The sequence below is a fragment of the Rattus norvegicus genome, chromosome 10 (assembly GCF_036323735.1).
Source record: "Rattus norvegicus strain BN/NHsdMcwi chromosome 10, GRCr8, whole genome shotgun sequence".
Lineage (NCBI taxonomy): Eukaryota > Metazoa > Chordata > Mammalia > Rodentia > Muridae > Rattus > Rattus norvegicus.
The window spans coordinates 107,531,262-107,549,997 of NC_086028.1; the positions used below are offsets into that span (position 1 = coordinate 107,531,262).

The 18,736-nt window shown below is 42.9% G+C and overlaps 1 long non-coding RNA gene across 1 annotated transcript; it reads left to right on the forward strand.

The window, feature by feature from the left end:
* Positions 1 to 3,522: 3,522 nt before the first annotated feature.
* On the forward strand, positions 3,523 to 18,442 carry LOC134480921 (uncharacterized). Its single transcript, XR_010055928.1, has 2 exons — positions 3,523 to 4,378; positions 9,746 to 18,442. It is a non-coding gene; the product is annotated as an uncharacterized LOC134480921 (long non-coding RNA).
* Positions 18,443 to 18,736: the final 294 nt, after the last annotated feature.

Below are 18,736 nucleotides of genomic sequence, written 5' to 3' on the forward strand. Positions count from 1 at the left end.
GTGTGTGTGTGTGTGTGTGTGTGTGTGTGTATGCTGTATATGAGTGTGGTGTGTGCACTTGCCTGTACAAGTGTGTATGTGCACATGGAGAATATTAAGTCTCCTGACCTATCACTCTCCACCTTACGACAGAGTCTCTCAATGAACCTGAGGCTAGGCTGGCAGCTACAAGTCCCAGTGAGCCTCCCATCTCTACCCATTTCTCCCCAGTAGTGCTGGGGCTATAGGCACAAGCATGGCTATGCTCACCTTTTACCTGGGCACTGAGGATTCAGACTCAGGTCCTCATGCTTGTGGTGCAACCACTCTTACACAATGAGCCGTTTCTCTAAGCCTCTCCTGCTTTACCTGACTTTCTGTTCTTCTTCACTCTGCCTGCCTGACACCTGTGTTCTTAGCCATCTCGGGAATTGCTCCACAGCACGAGGGGGCTTGGTTGTGGGTCTCTTGCCCCCAACATTTACTCAGCTAAAGAGACTCCATACTTGTGGCACTCCTAGGGAGAGACTATATACTTCATTATGAGTGTTTCTCAGGGTCGTGAATTATACCAAGACTGAAGCAGAGCATTGTGGGGCAGGGGTCATATTCAAAGGCACAGCTATTTACTCATTTTCTTTCCAGAGTGTAGCCATGGTGATAGCTCGTGCATACATTGATATCATCCTGCCTTGCATAGGATGGGTTGTTTAATGTGTCTCTTGGAGCTTCTTAGACCACGGAGGTACACAGGGTTACTATTGCATTATATGAGAGGCAGGACTTAGATACACCACACAGGAGCTGGGGCAATCCGGCCCTCTCCATAACAGACACTGAATGTAGTATAGTTGGCAAAGGTGACTGAAAGGTAGGAGGAATTGTCTGGAACTGCTGAATGGGTGCCAGAAGAAAGGCTCTGTTTGCAGTTTAGAACAAGAAGCCACAAAATCCCTGTGAAGACAGTGCAGAAGGACAAAGGTTGTCCCATCAGATATCAGCCAGGGTAGCTTGGGCCCAGCCTTGCTGCACCAAGGTATCTTTTTAGTATTTTTATTCTGACTTTTGAGGGATTAAGGAACTATGTATACGTCTGGAAGGCAAATTCCCTGGTGTGACCACTTCCTTAGGGCTAGCTTTCTCAGCAGGGCTCTTGAAGGTTCTGGTGGGTTCTATAGGAGTGTTTATAGCCATTTATGACTTGGGTTTGTTTCTCGGTTTGTTCTTCATGTGCATGTTCCTGGTCCTGGTCATGTGTGGTTATACTTACACATCTACAGGGAATGAAAAAAAATATGGCTACCAACAAAATGTATAAAGAGTAGATCTGACTAGGGAAAACCTCTTGTCAGCTGAGACAATATATTCACAATGTAAACTGTGCAGGTAATTCCCAGACTGCTTCTGATACTGATTCTCCAAAATATGCCTGCAAATCAACCTCAAAAGGGCTAGCCCTAATGGTGGATCACATAGAGAATAGGAAAACACAGAGTTTGGCCAACAAATGCTACAGCTAGCTTTTTTTTTCCAAACTAACCTTTTTCCCCCTTGGGGGCCCATGCAGAAATTTTTCACCCCAATTCAGCAGGAAACAATTTTACAATCATTGCCCGAATCCCTTAAGTTGGGGTGGATAGGTTTGGTCATTTGTTGTGTTATAATTATCATTTAGGATGGAAGGCTGTTTATTGTTGGTTATGGTCAGAGACTGATAAAAATTTAAAGTCTTTTTGTTAGAATTATTGTATATTGATAGAAATTTAAGTTTTTGTTTGAATTATTGTATATTAATAGAAATATAAAGTTGTTTTTGATTATTGAATTTGGTAGAAACTTAAGGTTTTTTGTTTAATTGTAGTATATTGATAGAAATGTAAGTTTTTGTTTAATCATTGTATCTCGATAGAATTTTAAAATTGTTTTGTTTGAAGTATTATATATGGATAGAAATGTAAGGTTGCCTTGTTAGATTATCTGACCATATTATACATATGCTACTTATTGAAAATGTGATGGCTCTTACAATTATTTCCATTGTGTGTAGATTGCTAATGATAGAGAAAATGACAATTCTTAAACAGAAAAGGGGACATGAAGTGGAAACTTCTAGTTTCTTTGGTAAGTCAGTTGTGTCAAACAATATTTTCCTGGAGCACACGGGTGAAAGGATGTCTTGCTAAAGTAGACATGCGAAAGAATGTTTTCCTGAAGCAGACACAGGTGAAAGGATGCTTTAATATAGCAAACACATGAAATGACACTTGATGAAGGAGTATAAATATGACCCCACAGACTGTGGGAGATGAGCACCGGGCATTAACAACACGCATGTATTGGTTTGCCTTACATAGCATTGTTGAGCTCAACTTGTGGGAATGCTACCATTAAGAGAAGTGTTCCCAAGAACTGTTTATGAGGATCCTGTGGCAAGTTGCCACTTCTGAAGCCTCATCTCAGACCAGCTGGAGAGCCTAATCTGAATCCTTCAGGATTGAACCCCAGCTGCTGAGCCGTAATTGGTGTTTGCTACTGGACTGAACTGTTGACAGTGGTTGAGCTCACCCCCAAAGAGCTATTGCTAAACCGGTCCACTTCCGCTGTATCCTAACAACTTTTCTCTTCCACTACCTACCTCTGCTGGGTGGTGGGCAAGAGGAGAGGTTGAACCCTTAGTAGGTTGCAAGTAATGTGTGCCTACACTCAGCCTGTCCTTCACATGCATGTTCCTGGTCTTTTGTCTATGGAAAGTATACACAGCAGACAAGTAAGGGTTGGGACCCTGTGTTGCCTTGTGTTAAAGATGCTACCTAAGAATTCTACCTTTATAGTAGGTGTGCTGGTTAGTTCTTTTGTCTCTTTGATCTAAATCTAGACCTACCTGAGAAGAGGGAATCTCAATTGAAGATATGCCTCCATCAGAATAATCTGTAGGTAAGTCTGTAGGGGTATTTTCTTTATTAATGATTGACATGGGAGGACCCAGGTTGCTGTGAGAGGTGCTACCCCGGGGAAGGTGGTCCTGGGGTGTGTAAGAAAGCAAACTGACCATGGCAGAGGGAGCCCACCAACAGGACGCATTCCTCCATGACTTCTGCTTCAGTTCCTATCTCCAGGTTCCTGCCTTGAGTTCCCGCCCTGACAACCTGAGAGTTGTAAGGTGAAATAAACTCTTCCCTCCCCAAGTTGTTTTGGTTATGGTGATTTATCACAGGAACAGAACTCTAACCAAGGGAGTAGGCAGAATTTGTTAATAAAGCCATGAAGCATTTTGTTTAGCCATCCTTTTTGATTTGATAAACATGTACGTATGAAAATCACAAACCAAGCACATGCTACAGTTTAAAAGTTAAATTCTGACTGGGCAGTGGTGGCGCATGCAATTAATCCCAGCACTCAGGAGGCAGAGGTAGGTGGATCTCTAAGCGTTTGGGGACAGCCTGATCTACCCAGTGAGTTCCAAGACAGCTAGGGGTACACAGAGAAACTCAGGGGATGGGGGGATCCTCATGGAGATGGGGGCGGGGCAGGAGGTATGGGATATGGAATAGTTGGAGGGTGGACCAGGAGGGGATCTGGAGTGCAAAAATAAATAAATAAACAAAACAAAACAAAACAGTTAAATTCTGTTGATACTGTTAATCAGTAGTTATCATGACCTAGTATTGCAAACATCCAAAGGAAGAAGCTGATCACAGACTCTGGTCTATTTCCCCTTTCACATGCTTTCTCTCCTTTCTCCTTATCAATGTTCAGGTCAGAACAATGAATGTTGCAGTTTATAGACCCGCAGCCTTTCAGAGTTATCCTTCAGAGTCTGTGGTTGCAACAAAGTTTTCTCTTCTTGGACATTCCATTGGATAACCTTGCAATGATACGGACCCACTGCAGTGTCAGTTCTTTCATTGTCTCCTGCCTCTGCTTGGCACTTCCTTCCTCTTATCCTAACAATCATGGATCTTTAGCCATGTGGGGTTATTTGTTTGTTTAGTTGTTGCCTTTTCCAGAATGTCATAGATTGGAATCAGACAACACGCAGTCTTTCCAGTTTGCCTTCTTTTTTCTTAATGATCAACACCGAGATTTCCCTATATTTTCTCACAGTCTGTCTCATTTCTCTTTAGTGTCCAAATCATCTGATCCCGAATGTATCCAGTTACCCACAAAAGGGCATCTTGGTTGCTTTCAGTTCAGTAGTTATGAATGCAAAGCTGCTTTAAAATCTGTTCTGGTTTTCATGTGTGTGTGTGTATTTTGGATTTATTTAGAATTATACTAAGGGGAGAGATTGCTGCATTATATTGGTAAGAAGTATCTTATGCTCTACAAGAATCCGACAAACTGTCGTCCAACGTGGTTGTACCGTCCTATCCCTAAGAGCCACGAAGGAGAGTTTTTGGTAAGTCATATTTGGCATTCTTGGGGTTTTGGGCAGAGGCCATTTAAAAAGGTATGTACTGCTATTTCATTTTAATTTGCAATTCCCTAATGATATATGATGCTGAAGATATGATGATGTGGTTGCTGCTTGCCATCTGAATTATCTTTTCTGATGGGTCTTTTCCCCGTTTTAAAATCTGCTGTATATATTCTTACTTTTGAGTGTCAAAATGTTTTTTGTAGTTTTGGTGAGCAGTCTATCATTGGATATGTCTGTGACTTTCTCTCTTATTTTCTTGAAAACATCTGTTACAGAGTAGTGATTCCCAGTGAACCAGTTTATTAATTATTTCTTTTATGGGTTGTGTCATTGGTGTTGGATGTAAAAAAAAAAAAAAAAAAAAAAAAAAAAAAAAAAAAAAACAAAAAAAAAACACTAAAAACACCAACCAAGGTCGTGTGGGTTTTCTATGCTATCTTCTAGGAGTTCTGTAGTTTATATTATATACTTACATCTTTTATATATTTGAATATTGCCTTTTCTGTTAGTGTAAGTCTGGCATATGTTTTTCTGTCCAGTTTTTGTTATTTTAAGTATGGTACTTATTTTTCTATTCACTTATTTTAATCTGTACATGCTTATATTTAAAGAAGGTTTCACATATAAAATACATAATTGTCTTCTTTTTAAAAAATATTTTCTGACAATTTCTGTTTTTAATTGTTGCCTTTAGATCATTGGTTCTCCCAGGATCATTACTATAGCTAGATTAATATCTGCAACGTTTGTGACTATTTTGTTTGATATTCTTGTTCTTTGTTCCCAATTTTGCTCTTAATATTTTTTCTCTTTTATGGTTTTAATCATTTAGAATAACTACATTTCCTCTTCGTTCATACTGTATAAGTTGTATTTTTTTAAGCTTTGGTGATTGTTCTTCATAATCTATAAATTATCTTTCAACAAACTGTCAACGCTACAGTTAGTGCAAGGGGCTTACACTAATGAAGGATTTCTGCCTCTTTCTCTCTCTCTCTCTCTATATATATATATATGTATATAGATATAGATATAGATATAGATATAGATATAGATATAGATATAGATATAGATATAGATATAGATATAGATATAATCAGTGGTAGGGCACACACCTTTCTGGTTTAAAAATAAGAAATATGGAAGTTTTAGCTAGATGTGGCACATGCCTTTAATCCCAATATGAGGGAGGCAGAGGCAGGTGGATCTCTGTGAATTCAAGGCCAACCTGGTTTACACAGACAAAGCTATGTAGGGAGGCCTATCTAAAAATAAAGAAATGAAAAAAAGAGACATTTTTGGTTTTGCTTTCATGTACTCTTTAATGGTTCTTTTTTTCCTTTTATATCTAAGTTTTTGAACTCTATCTCTTTCTCTCTGAAGAGCTTTCAACATTATATCAAAGGCTTTACCTCCAAAGGACAATATTACAGGGCACAGATACATGGTTGGCTATTTCTTCAAAATGTATTTATTTATTTTTATTAGCAGTTGTGTGCTTTTGTGTGAGTCTGTTGCTGTGGGTGCTGAAGTTATAGGTGGTGGTGAGATGCTGGGAATTGAACTTGTGTCCTCTGGAAGAGCAGCAAGCTCTTGACTGCTAGGCCATCTCTTCAGTCCCATGGCATTTTCTTTTCTAGTACTTTTAAGCATTACACTACGCTCTGCATAATCTCTGAGATATGAGATTCTTTTTCTTGCTCCTCTGAAGAGCAATTCTTTTGTTTTTTTTTTAATTCTTTAATCCTTTTTTTACAGTCCAGTCTTCATCCCCTTCCCAGTCTGCCTCCCCCTGAGTGCTCCCCATCCCATACCTCCTCCCCGCTCTTCATTTCCAAAGGATGTCCCCATCCCTGCACCCCCACCTCACCAGACCTCCCCACTTTTGGGAGCCTCTTCTCTCACCGAGGCCAGAGAGGCATCTTCTGCTGTACATGTATCGGGGCTCATCAGCTGGGGTGTGCTGCCTGGTTGGTGGTTCAGTGTCTTCAGAGATCTCAGGGGTCCAGGTCAGTTGAGCAATTCTTTTCTTCTAGATTCTTCCATAGTTTTTCTTCCTTATCTTTTCCTTTCTTTCTTATGTTTGAATATGATAGGTCTAGGCAGCATCTTTGGAATTGTTTCAGTTTGCTCTTGGTATTCATTCTCTTAGACCGCAAGATGGTAGTTTGATGTCTGAGTCTCGGCCACTATAACTTCACTCTGTAGATGTCTCAGAGACCTCGGGTATTCAGCCCTATTTTTTTTTTTTTTTTGGTTTCAGTTTTTTTTTCTATTTTGCTTTTCAAGTTTGGTAGTTTTTAATGTCATATCTGTAAATCAAGTACTCTTCTCTCAGTTTTGTTTTACGGGCTGATGAAGTCACTGAAGGAAGTCTTCATTTCCCTTATAGTATTTTGATCTCAGTATTTTGATTACAAGTGTTACCATGTTGGGATGGCTTGTGATGTAGTAGTAAAGCAGATTCCTGTCTATCAGCACCATGGCCTCAGAGCCATACATTTTACCTCTGGACTGGGCCACCAACCAGCAGGTGTCTGGCTGAGCTCCTCGAAAGCAGCCTGACCATCCGTTGAGCCTTCTGCTGGAGTGACTGAGCAATCAGTGGGCTAGTTTGCTGGGATGAACCACTGAGGGAAGCCAAGTATTATGGAAAAATTCATGGCCTCTAAAGATGCCCTCTTTAGACATTCACCATCCACATGTTTGCTGTCTACACGTAGGGAGGGGCTTCAGCCGATGCCAGAGTAGGTCTGCTCTGACCTTTGGGGTCATGTTGATTCTTCCTGAAATTTCCTACTATTTGCTTGCTTACATTGTTCTTGTAGTTCCTGTTCTGATTGCTCCAAACCATTTGTCAAGATCGGTTCTGGGTCTGATGCAGTTTCAATTTATTAGATCTGTTTGCCTTTCTACCTGCCTGGTGATTTTCTGGTGAGAGACAAAGGAGTGGATAGTACCAGGCAAAGGAGCTGTGGTGAATTGTCTTTAGTAATAAGGTGGTAAGGTGAGATGGGAAAGCACCAAGAATTTAATGTTTGTTGAATAGATGCTATTCTTTGACATTGATGAGAGTAATACAAGCTTCTAAGTGAATGTTTGGAAGGCCTGAGGGAGAGAGATAGTTTGTCTTTATCAAAATGGAGGTTCTAAAGGGGCTGGATCATGTAGGGGGAAAGGAGGGCAATATCTCTTCTAGCCAGAACTTCAACACCCGTTGAGAAGGATATCTGAGGACCTGTCTGGCCTGTTCCTGCAGGCAGACGCTATGCCAGCTCAGGATGTCCTCGGGCTTAGTACTGACTCAGATTCCCCAGCTGTGCAGTACAAGGAGGTCAGGTACTGTCAGATCAGTTCTCGTGGAGGTATCATGCCTCCAGGTCAGACCGGCACAACGACAGCTTACAGCTCTGACTCAGAAGGAAAGAAGCTGCTATTTGGTTTCTTCTTTTGTCTGGGGAACTAGTTTAAGTCATCTCACTGCCACACCCCATTCAGATATGCAAATTAACTCACACTCAGGCCTTGTGTAAAGATGAGTTGAGCCACCAGCTGTGTCCAGACTCCGTCATAATTCATGGAGAGCAGACCGTGTTAAAGAGCAAAGGTTTTTCTTTGTGTTTTTGAAAATTAAAGTGTCTTGGATTACATTTTCTAAAATGGCATACCCAGTGGTGTCCTGAGACAGATGTCTGTTTGGGTGGTGGCCAGAGTAGAGCAGCAGAGAGGGTGGAGGAAGGAAGGGTGGTTGAACTGAGGTAGGCCTTTGTGCCCCAAGCCACTATCTCACAGGTGGGCTTGGATAAGGACTCCAAACCACTTCCTGACTAGTCTCCATGAAGTCAGGCATGGAGTGAGGATGGTGGGACACCATGCTCCCCTTTCCTTCTGCCTGGAACTAGGTGGAGGCTTTCGGATGAACAAACAATCGTGTTTAGTAAGAAACAGACCAGCTTCGGAGTTTAGAATGGTATGTACTGTTTCTTACTGAACAACAGTGCTGACAAGGAGCCTATGAATGCTTTACTCATGGGTCCGGGTCAGTGTCAGAGATGTATTAGGGAACCTACTCTGGCTTCAAGGCCAAATCAGATTCCATGGGAGGTGCAGCTGCATAAAGGACCCTCACCCTGAACTCTGATGCTCAGTTGGACAATATTCCTCTCTCTCTCTGACACTTGACAAGGCAGTCCAGTTAGGGGAACTGGATCCACAGGCAAGTGAGAGATTCAGGGACTCAAGTTGTTGGGGGACCCACATGAAGACCAAGCTGGACACATCTGTTACATGTGTAGGGGCAGTGACTAGGTCCAGTCCATGTTTGCTCTTTGGTTGGTAGTTCAGTCTTTGGGAACCCCCAAGGGTCCAGGTTAATTGGCCATGTTGGCCTTCCTATGGGGCTCCTATTCTCTTCAGAACCGTCAATCCTTCCAGTACCTCCACAAGACTCGCTGAGCTCTATCTAACATTTGGCTCTGAATCTTTGTGTCTGTCTTGGTCAACTGTTGGGTGGAGCCTCTCAGAGGACAGCCATGCTAGGATCTTGTCTCCAAGCTTAACCCCACTGCTAAGAGTTTACAGAGACCTGGGACAGGGTGGGGACAGGAGCTCCAGGGTGGCTATGGGGTCACTCTAACTGGCACCAAACATTATAGCTCCATATTCAGTATCAAAAGGTTTATATGGCTCTGTTCTTCCCAATTTGTTGCTTGTAACATACACCTCTCTCCTTGCATATAGGAGTTCCACTCCCTATAAGCAGCTCTCCTTGAGAGCTTTCATGGTTCTGACATCTTCAGACCTTCATCGCTTTACGTAATGATTTTATGTGTTCTCTAACCCCCATAACATAGCTATAAGAGAGATGCCAGCCCAGAATTAATTATACCATTTGCATCTCAATTCAACATTCAAAGGAAGTCTTTCTGGTCAAAGGAATATTGTCCAACTGAGCATCAGAATTCGGGGTAAGAGTCCTTTATGCAGCTGCACCTCCCCGGGAATCTGATTTGGCCTTGAAACCAGAAAGAGGCTGTACCTAGCCCTGCAGTGACTAATGTATGAGAGAAGGGTGAGAGGTGATACACAGGGGGGCTCCCCCTTCTCAGAAGAGAAGAGGTGGGAGGAATGGGGGAAGGAGCTGCGAGAGGGGGTGCTGGGAGGAGAGGGGCCGATATGGGATGTAAAGTGAATACGTAAATAAATTTGTCTTCCCTCCTGGGTTCTGGTTTAGCCTTGACCCAGTATTTCCTCTCTATACTCCCATCCCTCCCTTCTGGAATGGTTATTTATATTCTGTGTCATTAAATGTTGAAAATATGTAATTTGCTTTTTTTGATTTTACAGGGGTTATAATTAAGAGACTTCCTTGAGTCTCAGAAAAGACTTCGGATTTTGGAATTTTAGCCTTCATGTGGAGAGTATAAAAGGTAATGGGGACTTTTGAAGTGACACACTATGAATTTTACATTATGATATGGGCACGAGCCTGTGGAGATAAAGCAAAGGTTGTAGTTTAGATGGAGAATGACCCTCACAATGACAGACATTTGAACACTTGTTCTTCAGTAGGTGGTACTGTTGGGGAGGGTTATGTAGTACAGGTTTGCTGGAGGGAGTATGCCACTGATAGGTTTTAAAATTAAAAGCTCAGCACCACTTCCGGTTCTCTTCCTCTCCCTCTTCCTCTTCCTCTTCCTCTCCCCTTCCGTCATTCCCCCTTCCCCCTCTCTCTCTCCTCCTCCTCCTCTTCCTCCTCCCCCTCCTCCTCCTCTTCCTCCTCCTCCTCCTCCTTTTGCCATGCCTCCCTTCCATGAGGGACTCTTATCTCTCTGGAATCATGATCTCAAGCCCTTTCTTCTCTAAGTTGCTTTGATCATACTGTCAGAAAAGTGACTAATAAGCCAGTCTTTCCTGCCTGGGCTGATTATGGTTGTCTCAGCCCCCTCCCTGCTGCCTTACTGTCTGGGAGTATCCCCAGCATTAACTTATCAGTGTCTGCTTTTACCACCTTCCCAGCTGCATTTAATGCTGGACACCCTCTCCCTTGATAGGACACTGCTGCCACAGTACGTGGATCCATTTCCAAGGCATGTTCTTGCCCAAAGTCCATAGAGTGACTCGTGCTTGACAACTCAGTGGTGCTCTCCTCATCCAGACACCTTTACAGGATAGGAAATGCTAGTGACACACTGAAAGCTAAAGCGAAGAACTTGTAGTGCTGAGGCGGCAGCTGGTAAAGGGAGAGATTATCTAATGAGGGCCCCTCCCACCTCCTTGTCTTTCCTTCTCCCATCTTCCTATTTCTTGCTCTAGAGGCTGAGTTCATCTGCCCCTCCATGACCCTCTTGGAAGGTGCCTACCTGAGATGAGAGCATAGATAAGTCCAGGTGGGATCCCTCGCTAGCTCTGAGGGCCACACACGTGAGTGACTGGGCAGCACCAAAACTTACCTCAGTATAACACACTTATTCATCATTCCAAATGGGTTGACACAGCCTGTCGATTCTTTGTGAAATGAAATTAGAAGAGTTTTTCCTTTGTTTTAAAGAGAACATAGTTTGTAGAGAAGTGAGGACTGAGGTAGCCAGACTGTGTTCTAAGCCTCCTAGATGCTGGGACATTAGACTAAAATGTTCCCCTAAGACCAGCATCTTCCAGTGACCTTTCTGTAGGGGAGGGACATAGTACCTGGGTTGTACACAGTTATGCCTGGGCCTGAGCCATCTGCATCCTCTCCACTCCCTTATGGGTCTCACCTTGCCTACTGCAGTCTTAGGTCTGGAGAGCTGTTTTTCCAGAAGCCTTGGGGCTCCCCAGCTTTGCTACCCATCGAGAGGCCCGATCTACAGTAAACTGGATACTTGGAGCCAGGGTGTGAACCATCTTGAGCAAAAAGTGTTCCCAGCATGCTCAGTGTGATTAATGGAGTCTGGAAGGGAGACCATTCACCTTGTGCCTGGCAGAAGAGGTAACCCTGTGATTACTATGTTCAATGAAGGAGCAGCTTCCCCGTGAGCCATGTGGGGCCCTTATCCCAGTCACTATGCTGGTCCAGCAAATTTCATGGGTTCTTGATGCCCACATGCATGACAGTAAACTTAGGACCTACTATACTTCTGACCCTACTTGAACTTCTCAAGCCTGCGGTTCAGTGCATGGCACAAACAGGAACTTCTATGGTTCAGAGAGGGGCTAAGCTAGATTGGTGAGGAAACCAGATGGCAGCTCTAGAGGTCATGGGTGATGACTCAGAGTTTTGTGTTTTCAAAGAGGTAAAGAGGGCATTTCGGCACACACAACCTGGACTTGAAAGGAGTCAGGAATCAGTAAGCTAAACTGGAACAGCCTTCCAAGGTCTTTTAGGTTTGTACGCAGCTAATCTACAGAGATGGCCAGCACATTAACAAACTCTCCTTTACGGTGGTTCGAAGGGACTGCTGGCTGTTGTACATAGTAGGACTTTCATTTTTTAAAAAAAAAAATATTTTTTTGCACGAGCATGCCTGAGTGTGTGCACATTCTGAAGTGTGCATATGGAGGTCAGAGAACTGGGCTCTCTCCTCCCACTGTGTAGATCCCTGGGATTGAACTCAGGTTGTCATGTTTCACAGCAGGTGCTTTTATCTACTTAGCTATCTGAAAGGCTGAATAGGCAGGGTTTTTTTTTTCCTTTAAAGATTTATTTATTAATCATTTTATTTGTTTACATCTCAAATGTTATTCCCCCTTCCCAGTCTCTCCTCCATGAAACCCCACACCTCCCCCTCCCCTTTGTCTCTAAGAGGGTGCTCCTCTACTCACCCACCCATTCCCACCTCATCCATCTAGCGTCCCCTTCTCTAGGGCATCAAGCCTCCACAGGACCAAACATCTCCCCTCCCACTGATGCCAGATGAGGCTGTCCTCAGCTATATACATAGTGGGAGCTATGGACCGGCCCATGTATACCCTTTGTTTGGTGGTTTAGTCCCTGGGACCCGCCTTTCAGAGGACAACTCTACCAGGCTCCTGTCTGCAAGCATCTTGGCATCAGGGTTTGGTATCTGTGGATGGAATGGATGACACAGTGGGGTGGTCTCTAGATGGCCTTTCCTTCAGCCTCTGCTCCATTTTTGTCCCTGCATTTTCTTTAGACAGGGACAATTCTGGGTTAAAAATTTTTTAGATGGGTGGGTGGCCCCATCTCTCCACTGGGGGCCATGTCTATCTACTGGAGGTGGTCTCTTCAGGTTCTGTTTCCTCTCTGTTGGGTGTTTTGGCTAATGTTATCCCCATTAGTCCTGAGAGCCTCTTATATCCTTCTCGTGAGGGACTTTCTAGTGGTTCCCCAAGTACCCTACCCCCTCTGCTACCTATTTCTATTCATTCTTCTGGCCCTCTGGACTTCTTTCCTGTCCCTTCCCATACCTGGTCCTGCTTCCTTTTCTCCCTTCCCCTTCCCCTATCCCACCCAGGTCCCTTCCCCCCTCTGCCATCTGTGATTATTTTGTTCCCCCTTCTAAGTGGGTTTGAAGCATCCACACTTTAGCCTCCCTTCTTGTTAAGCTTTATATGGTCTTTGAATTATGTCGTGGGTATTCTGAGCTTTTGGACTAATATATATCCACTTATCAGTAAGTACAGACCTTTGGGGTCTGGATTACCTCAATCAGGATGACATTTTCTATTTCCGTGCATTTGCCTACAAAGTTTGTCATCATTTTTTAATAGCTGAGTAGTATTCCATTGTCTAAGTGTACCACATTTTCTGTATCCATTCTTCCATTGAGGGACATCTGGGTTGTTTCCAGCTTCTGGCTATTATAAATAATGCTGCTATGAACATAGTGGAACATGTGTCCTTGTTATATATTGGAACATCTTTTGGGTATATGCCAAAGAGTGGTATAGCTGGGTCTTCAGGTAGAATTATTTCTAATTTTCTGAGGAACCCCAGATTGATTTCCAAAGTGATTGTATCAGCTTGCAGTCCTACCAGCAACGGAGGAGTGTTCCTCTTTCTCCACATCCTTGCTAGCACCCGCTGTCACCTGAGTTTTTAATCTTAGTCATTCTGGTTGGTGTAAGGTGAAATCTTAGGGTCATTTTAATTTACATTTCTCTGATTACTAAAGAAGTTGAATATTTCTTTAAGTGCTTTTCAGCCATTTGAGATTCCTCAGTTGAGAATTCTTTAGCTCTCTCTCCCATTTTTTAACTGGGTTATTTGATTTTCTGGAGTCTTACTTCTTGAGTTCTTTGTATATTTTAGGTATTAGCCGTCTATCGGATGTGGGGTTGGTAAAGATCTTCTCCCAATCTGTAGAGGGTCATTTTGTCCTATTTACTGTGTCATTTGCCTTATAGAAGCTTTTCATTTCATAAAGTCTCATTTGTCAATTGTTGATCTTAGAGCCCGAGCCATTGGTGTTCTGTTCAGGAAAATTTTCCCTGTGTCAATGTATTCGAGGCTTTTCACCATTTTCTCCTCTATTGGATTCAGCATATCTGGTTTTATGTGGAGGTCCTTGATTCACTTGGACTTGAGCTTTATACAAGGAGATAAAAAAAAAATGGATCGATTTGCATTCTTCTACATACAGACTGCCAGTTAGACCAGCACCATTTGTTGAAAATGCTGGTTTTCCCTACTGAGTGGTTTTGGCTTCTTTGTCAAAAATAAGTGACCATAGGTGTGTGGGTTTATTTATTACTATTGCTCTGTAGTCTAGCTTGAGGTCGGGGATGGTTATCCCCGAGAAGTTCTTTTATTGTTGAGAATTGTTTTTGCTATCCTGGGTTTTTGTTATTCCATATGAAGTTGAGAACTTCTCTTTCTATCTCTGTGAAGAATTGAGTTTGACTTTTGATGGGGATTGTATTGACTCTGTAGATTGCATTTGGTAAGCTGCCCATTTTTACTATGTTAATCCTGCTGTTCCAGGAGCATGGGAGATCTTTTCATCTTCTGAGGTCTTTCTTCAGAGACTTGAAGTTCTTGTCACACAGATATTTCACTTGCTTGGTTGGAATTGTGCCGGTATACTTTATATTATCTGTGGCTTTATATTATTTGTGAAGGGTGTTGTTTCCTTAATTTCTTTCTCAGTCATTTATCCTTTGTGTAGAGAAAAGCTATGGTTTGAGTGAATTTTATATCTAGCCACTTTGCTGAAGTTATTTATCAGCTGTAAGAGTTCTCTGGTAGAATTTTTGGGGTCGCTTATGTATACTCTCATATCATCTGCAAGTAGTGATACCTTGACTTCTTCCTTTATGATTTGTATCCCTTTGACCTTTTGTTGTCTTATTGCTCTAGGTAGAACTTTGAGTACTATGTTGAATAAATAGGGAGAGTGTGGGCAGCCTTGTCCCTGATTTTAGTGGGAGTGCTTAGTTTTTCACCATTTAATTTGATGTTGGCTGTTGATTTGCTGTATATTGCTTCTATTATGTTCAGGTAGGTGTCTTGAATTCATAGTCTTTCCAAGACTTTTAACACAAAGAGGTGTTGTATTTTGTCTAAGGTTTTTTTGGTATCTAATAAGATGAGCATATGTGATTTTTTCTTTGAGTTTTATTTATATAGTGAATTACATTAATGAATTTCTGTATATTAATTCATCCCTGCATCCCTGGGATGAAGCCTACTTGATCGTGGTGAATTATGGTTTTGGTGTGTTCTTGGATTCAGTTTGTGAGGATTTTTAATGAGTATTGCATTGATATTCATAAGTGAAATTGGTCTGAAGTTCTTTTTCTTTGTTGGGTCTTTGTGTGGCTTAGGTATCAGTGTAACTGTGGCTTCATAGAATGAATTAAATAGTATTCCTTCTGTTTCTCTTTTGTGGAGTAGTTTGAGAAGTATTAGTATTAGACACTCTTTGAAGATCTGATAAAATTCTACACTAATAGGGCAGTTTTAAGGGAAGGTTCTGGCTTGTTTTCTGTTGTGTTATTTTTTTCTGGATATATGTGAACACATGGCTCCTCATCCCATATAGGACAGCAATTATAGACCAAAAACTACAATACAAACTGAGCCTACCTCAGTGCATCTATTGGTTTTTTTACAGGAGCATGGGTAAGGATGTATTTTCAGGAGTATTGGTGACTCTAAAATAGCTACATTACCCAAACGTCTAACCCCGGCATTGATGATGATGTCTCTAAGGCTGTGTAGGTCGAGGCCTTCTTCAGTTAATTTCCTACCCTTTATATTCTCTTGCACCTCCTGAAACTATGAGTAATTGTGACAGAATTATATGTGGCTGGATTGAAATGCCGTTGTATGACAGTATTCCTCGGGAAATGGGAACAAAGAGGTCTCAGATAGGGAGCCAATGGCAAACCAAAGTCCAATTTGGTGAGCCACTGAACTTACTGGGGAACCTTATAGGATATGGGTGAGAAGTAACTTAAAGAAATAGGATGGCTCAAATCACACCACCAAATGTCTGCTACACATGATTCATGAAAGCTACCCTAGAGCTCTCTGTACAACATGAAGGCAGCTTGACAGGTTGGAGAGTTTCATCATCTTATAATAGCCTTATGAAGGGGCTTTGGGAATCTAGCAAGATTCAAGGCCTTCCTGAGTCTTATGAGTTTTTCACTTTTTGAACCTCAAGGAGCCTTTATCTAAAGTCTAAAAAAAAGTTTAGATTCCTTTATATATAAAGGTCTAAAAGTTTAGACCTTTAAGAGACTTGATGAGTTTTCCTCTAGAATGGAGTTGTTTCAATTAGGAGGAAATTGTTACCTCAGGGACACAGGAAGGAAAGCATGGTTGGAGCCTTAGGCAAGGATCTCACAATCTACCCTAAACCCTTCTATCAGGGACCATTAGCAGGCATGATCTTAATGATCTTTTATGGGTAATCACAGCTGATGTAATTAAGACAGTGTCTGTTATGCTTATGCTCAGAAGACGACATTCCAAACACTTCTTTCAGCTGTGTGTGCTCACCTCCAGAACCCGAATCCTGAGCGATGGGGACATAGATTCTCCTGAAGTCTGGGAGGTCAAGTTGGTGGGTTTTCAGGTATTAACAAGGCCTGCATTTTATACCTCTTGCTCTCAAAGAACAGCCTCCTTATGTTATAGGGTTCCCAGCTACTGTGGGGTATGTTCTGGCTATCAGCACAGGATAAGAGACTGTGTTAGAGATAACCTCTTGTTTTGTGTTTTAATGGGAACTCCTGTGGTGCCCTTAGGGAGCTGTTTCTATGCTAGGTTCTCAGGTGCTTCTGTCCAGCAGTGTTGGGGTGCTCCTCAGCCCCTGAGCCCCAGAAAACCAATTTCTTTCTATGTACCATGGAGGGCAGGCCCTTTCTAGATGTGATGTTTATGATGCAGGAAGGAAGCAGCAAGATCTATATCAGAGACACTGTAAGATTGGCAGAGATGGCTTGGGCTCTGAAGCCAGCTTTAGGAATATGGTTTTCACGGGGGACTTGGACATCAGAAATTAACTGTGAAGCAGATGCTTGTCCTCGACAGCTGCCGTTTACAAGGCATGCTCACAGCAGCAAAGCATACCTCTCAGCAGTGCAAAGGAACCCCATCCTACTCCATATGTGAAAAGCCATGATCAACTCTCCTGGCTGTAGGCCAAGCTCAGTTAGTCCTGTAGTGTATGAAATTCCTTGAAGTTTTCAGGGCTTGGGTAGAATTAGCATCCTCTAGTCTTCAACTAAGCCTGCCTCCGACTTGTTCTCTAGGTTGGAAATTCATATGTTGAATCACAGAGCTTTTGATAGTAAGGTAGTAGGGGCTCAATGAGTGGAATTAGTGTCCTTGTGAAGAGGCTCCAGAGAATTCCCTTGCTTCCTTGACCAAATTAGGATACTGTGAAATGGCACCTCCTATAAGCTAAAAAGGCGGCTCACTCCAGAACCCACACGCATTGGTTCATAGCCCCAGACATACACCTTGCAGAGCTTGATAAATAAATTATTAGCATTTGTCAATGGTTCAGCTGATAATATTTTGTTATGACTGGACGTGAGTCTGATAAGACAGGAGTCTTCTCCATCCTTTGCCCTGGCCCTTTCTGACATGTCCAGGGCAAGGTTTGCGTACAGAAGTGGGAGTTCCTGGCACAGCCGGTTTTAGAGCTGCATCTGGGATGCTTGAGGCAGATCTGGACCCTTGAAAACTGCCATGTGGCGCATACCCACACTCCACCTTATTGGAGTTGAGTAGTGCCGTACCAATGTTCTTTGAGTGGCTCCAGTCCACACCCTCCTTGCACCAGGACCTATTGGAGCCTTATGCAGGGTGGCAAACACTGTACAAGGTGGTGTGTTCTGGGTGGGTTTGTATGTCCTACAGTGTACAATGTGACATACTTTATGTGTGGAATGGGGTTGGGCTCCTGGAACCAGATGTGTGCATGCAGGAACAAAGCAGCAACAGACAGCAAGGGTAAGCCTTGAGTGTCTGGAGGATGCTGTTCATTTCTTTCATAATAAACCAACATTCTGTGGTGAACCTAATCTTGGGAGCTATCTTATAAAGTGCAGGTTTCATACTTATAGTTACAGCTAGAGACAGGGTAGGGATAACTCGGTCAGGAGGCCTGGAGACTGCCTAGGGAGCAGATTTTAGGCCATCTTTCATCTGCTCATGCCCAGTAGAGATTTGGGAGGGGCTTTAGTTGGTGCTGTTTGGGTTGTCTTTACTTCTGTGATGTTTGTAGTCTATGTTCTCTGCCAGACCTAGGGATAGAAGGAGAAGGAGATGTTCCTCTAGCAGGAAATAGAGAGCAGAAGGCATCACTGACTGTAGCTCCAGATAGACAGTTGTGACCTTTCACCCCAACTGCATGCCAGGGGTTCTCTCACAACGAGGCTGATAGTTTGGTTTGGGTGCACGTGTGACAGATGCTGTTTGCAGCCTGTTTATAGACACAGTGAGGGAAGTGAAATCCCTGGACTCCTGTTCTCACCCTCTCTGCCCTGGGTCATGCTTCCAGCAGATGTAGGAGAGAGAGAGAGAGAGAGAGAGAGAGAGAGAGAGAGAGAGAGAGAGAGAGAGAGAGAGAGAGAGAGAGAGATTGATCTCCATTAGCCAGAAAATTGCAGAGATCTCTGTCTCCCTATGATAGGATTTATAGGTGCACACTTCCATAACTGGATTTCCACATCCCCTTGGGTATTGGGAATTGAATTCAGGTTCTCTTGCTTCCACAGCAAGTACTTTTCAAGCTGAGATCTCTTTTCAAGCCGTCTCAGTGGTTTTTTTCATGTGGCTTCTGCCAGACAAACGAAGCAGGGCCGAGGGCTCCTTGATGCCCTATGTTTCCAAACTGCCCGAGAAGATTTAGAAGGGGTGTGTACTGTGGTATAGGC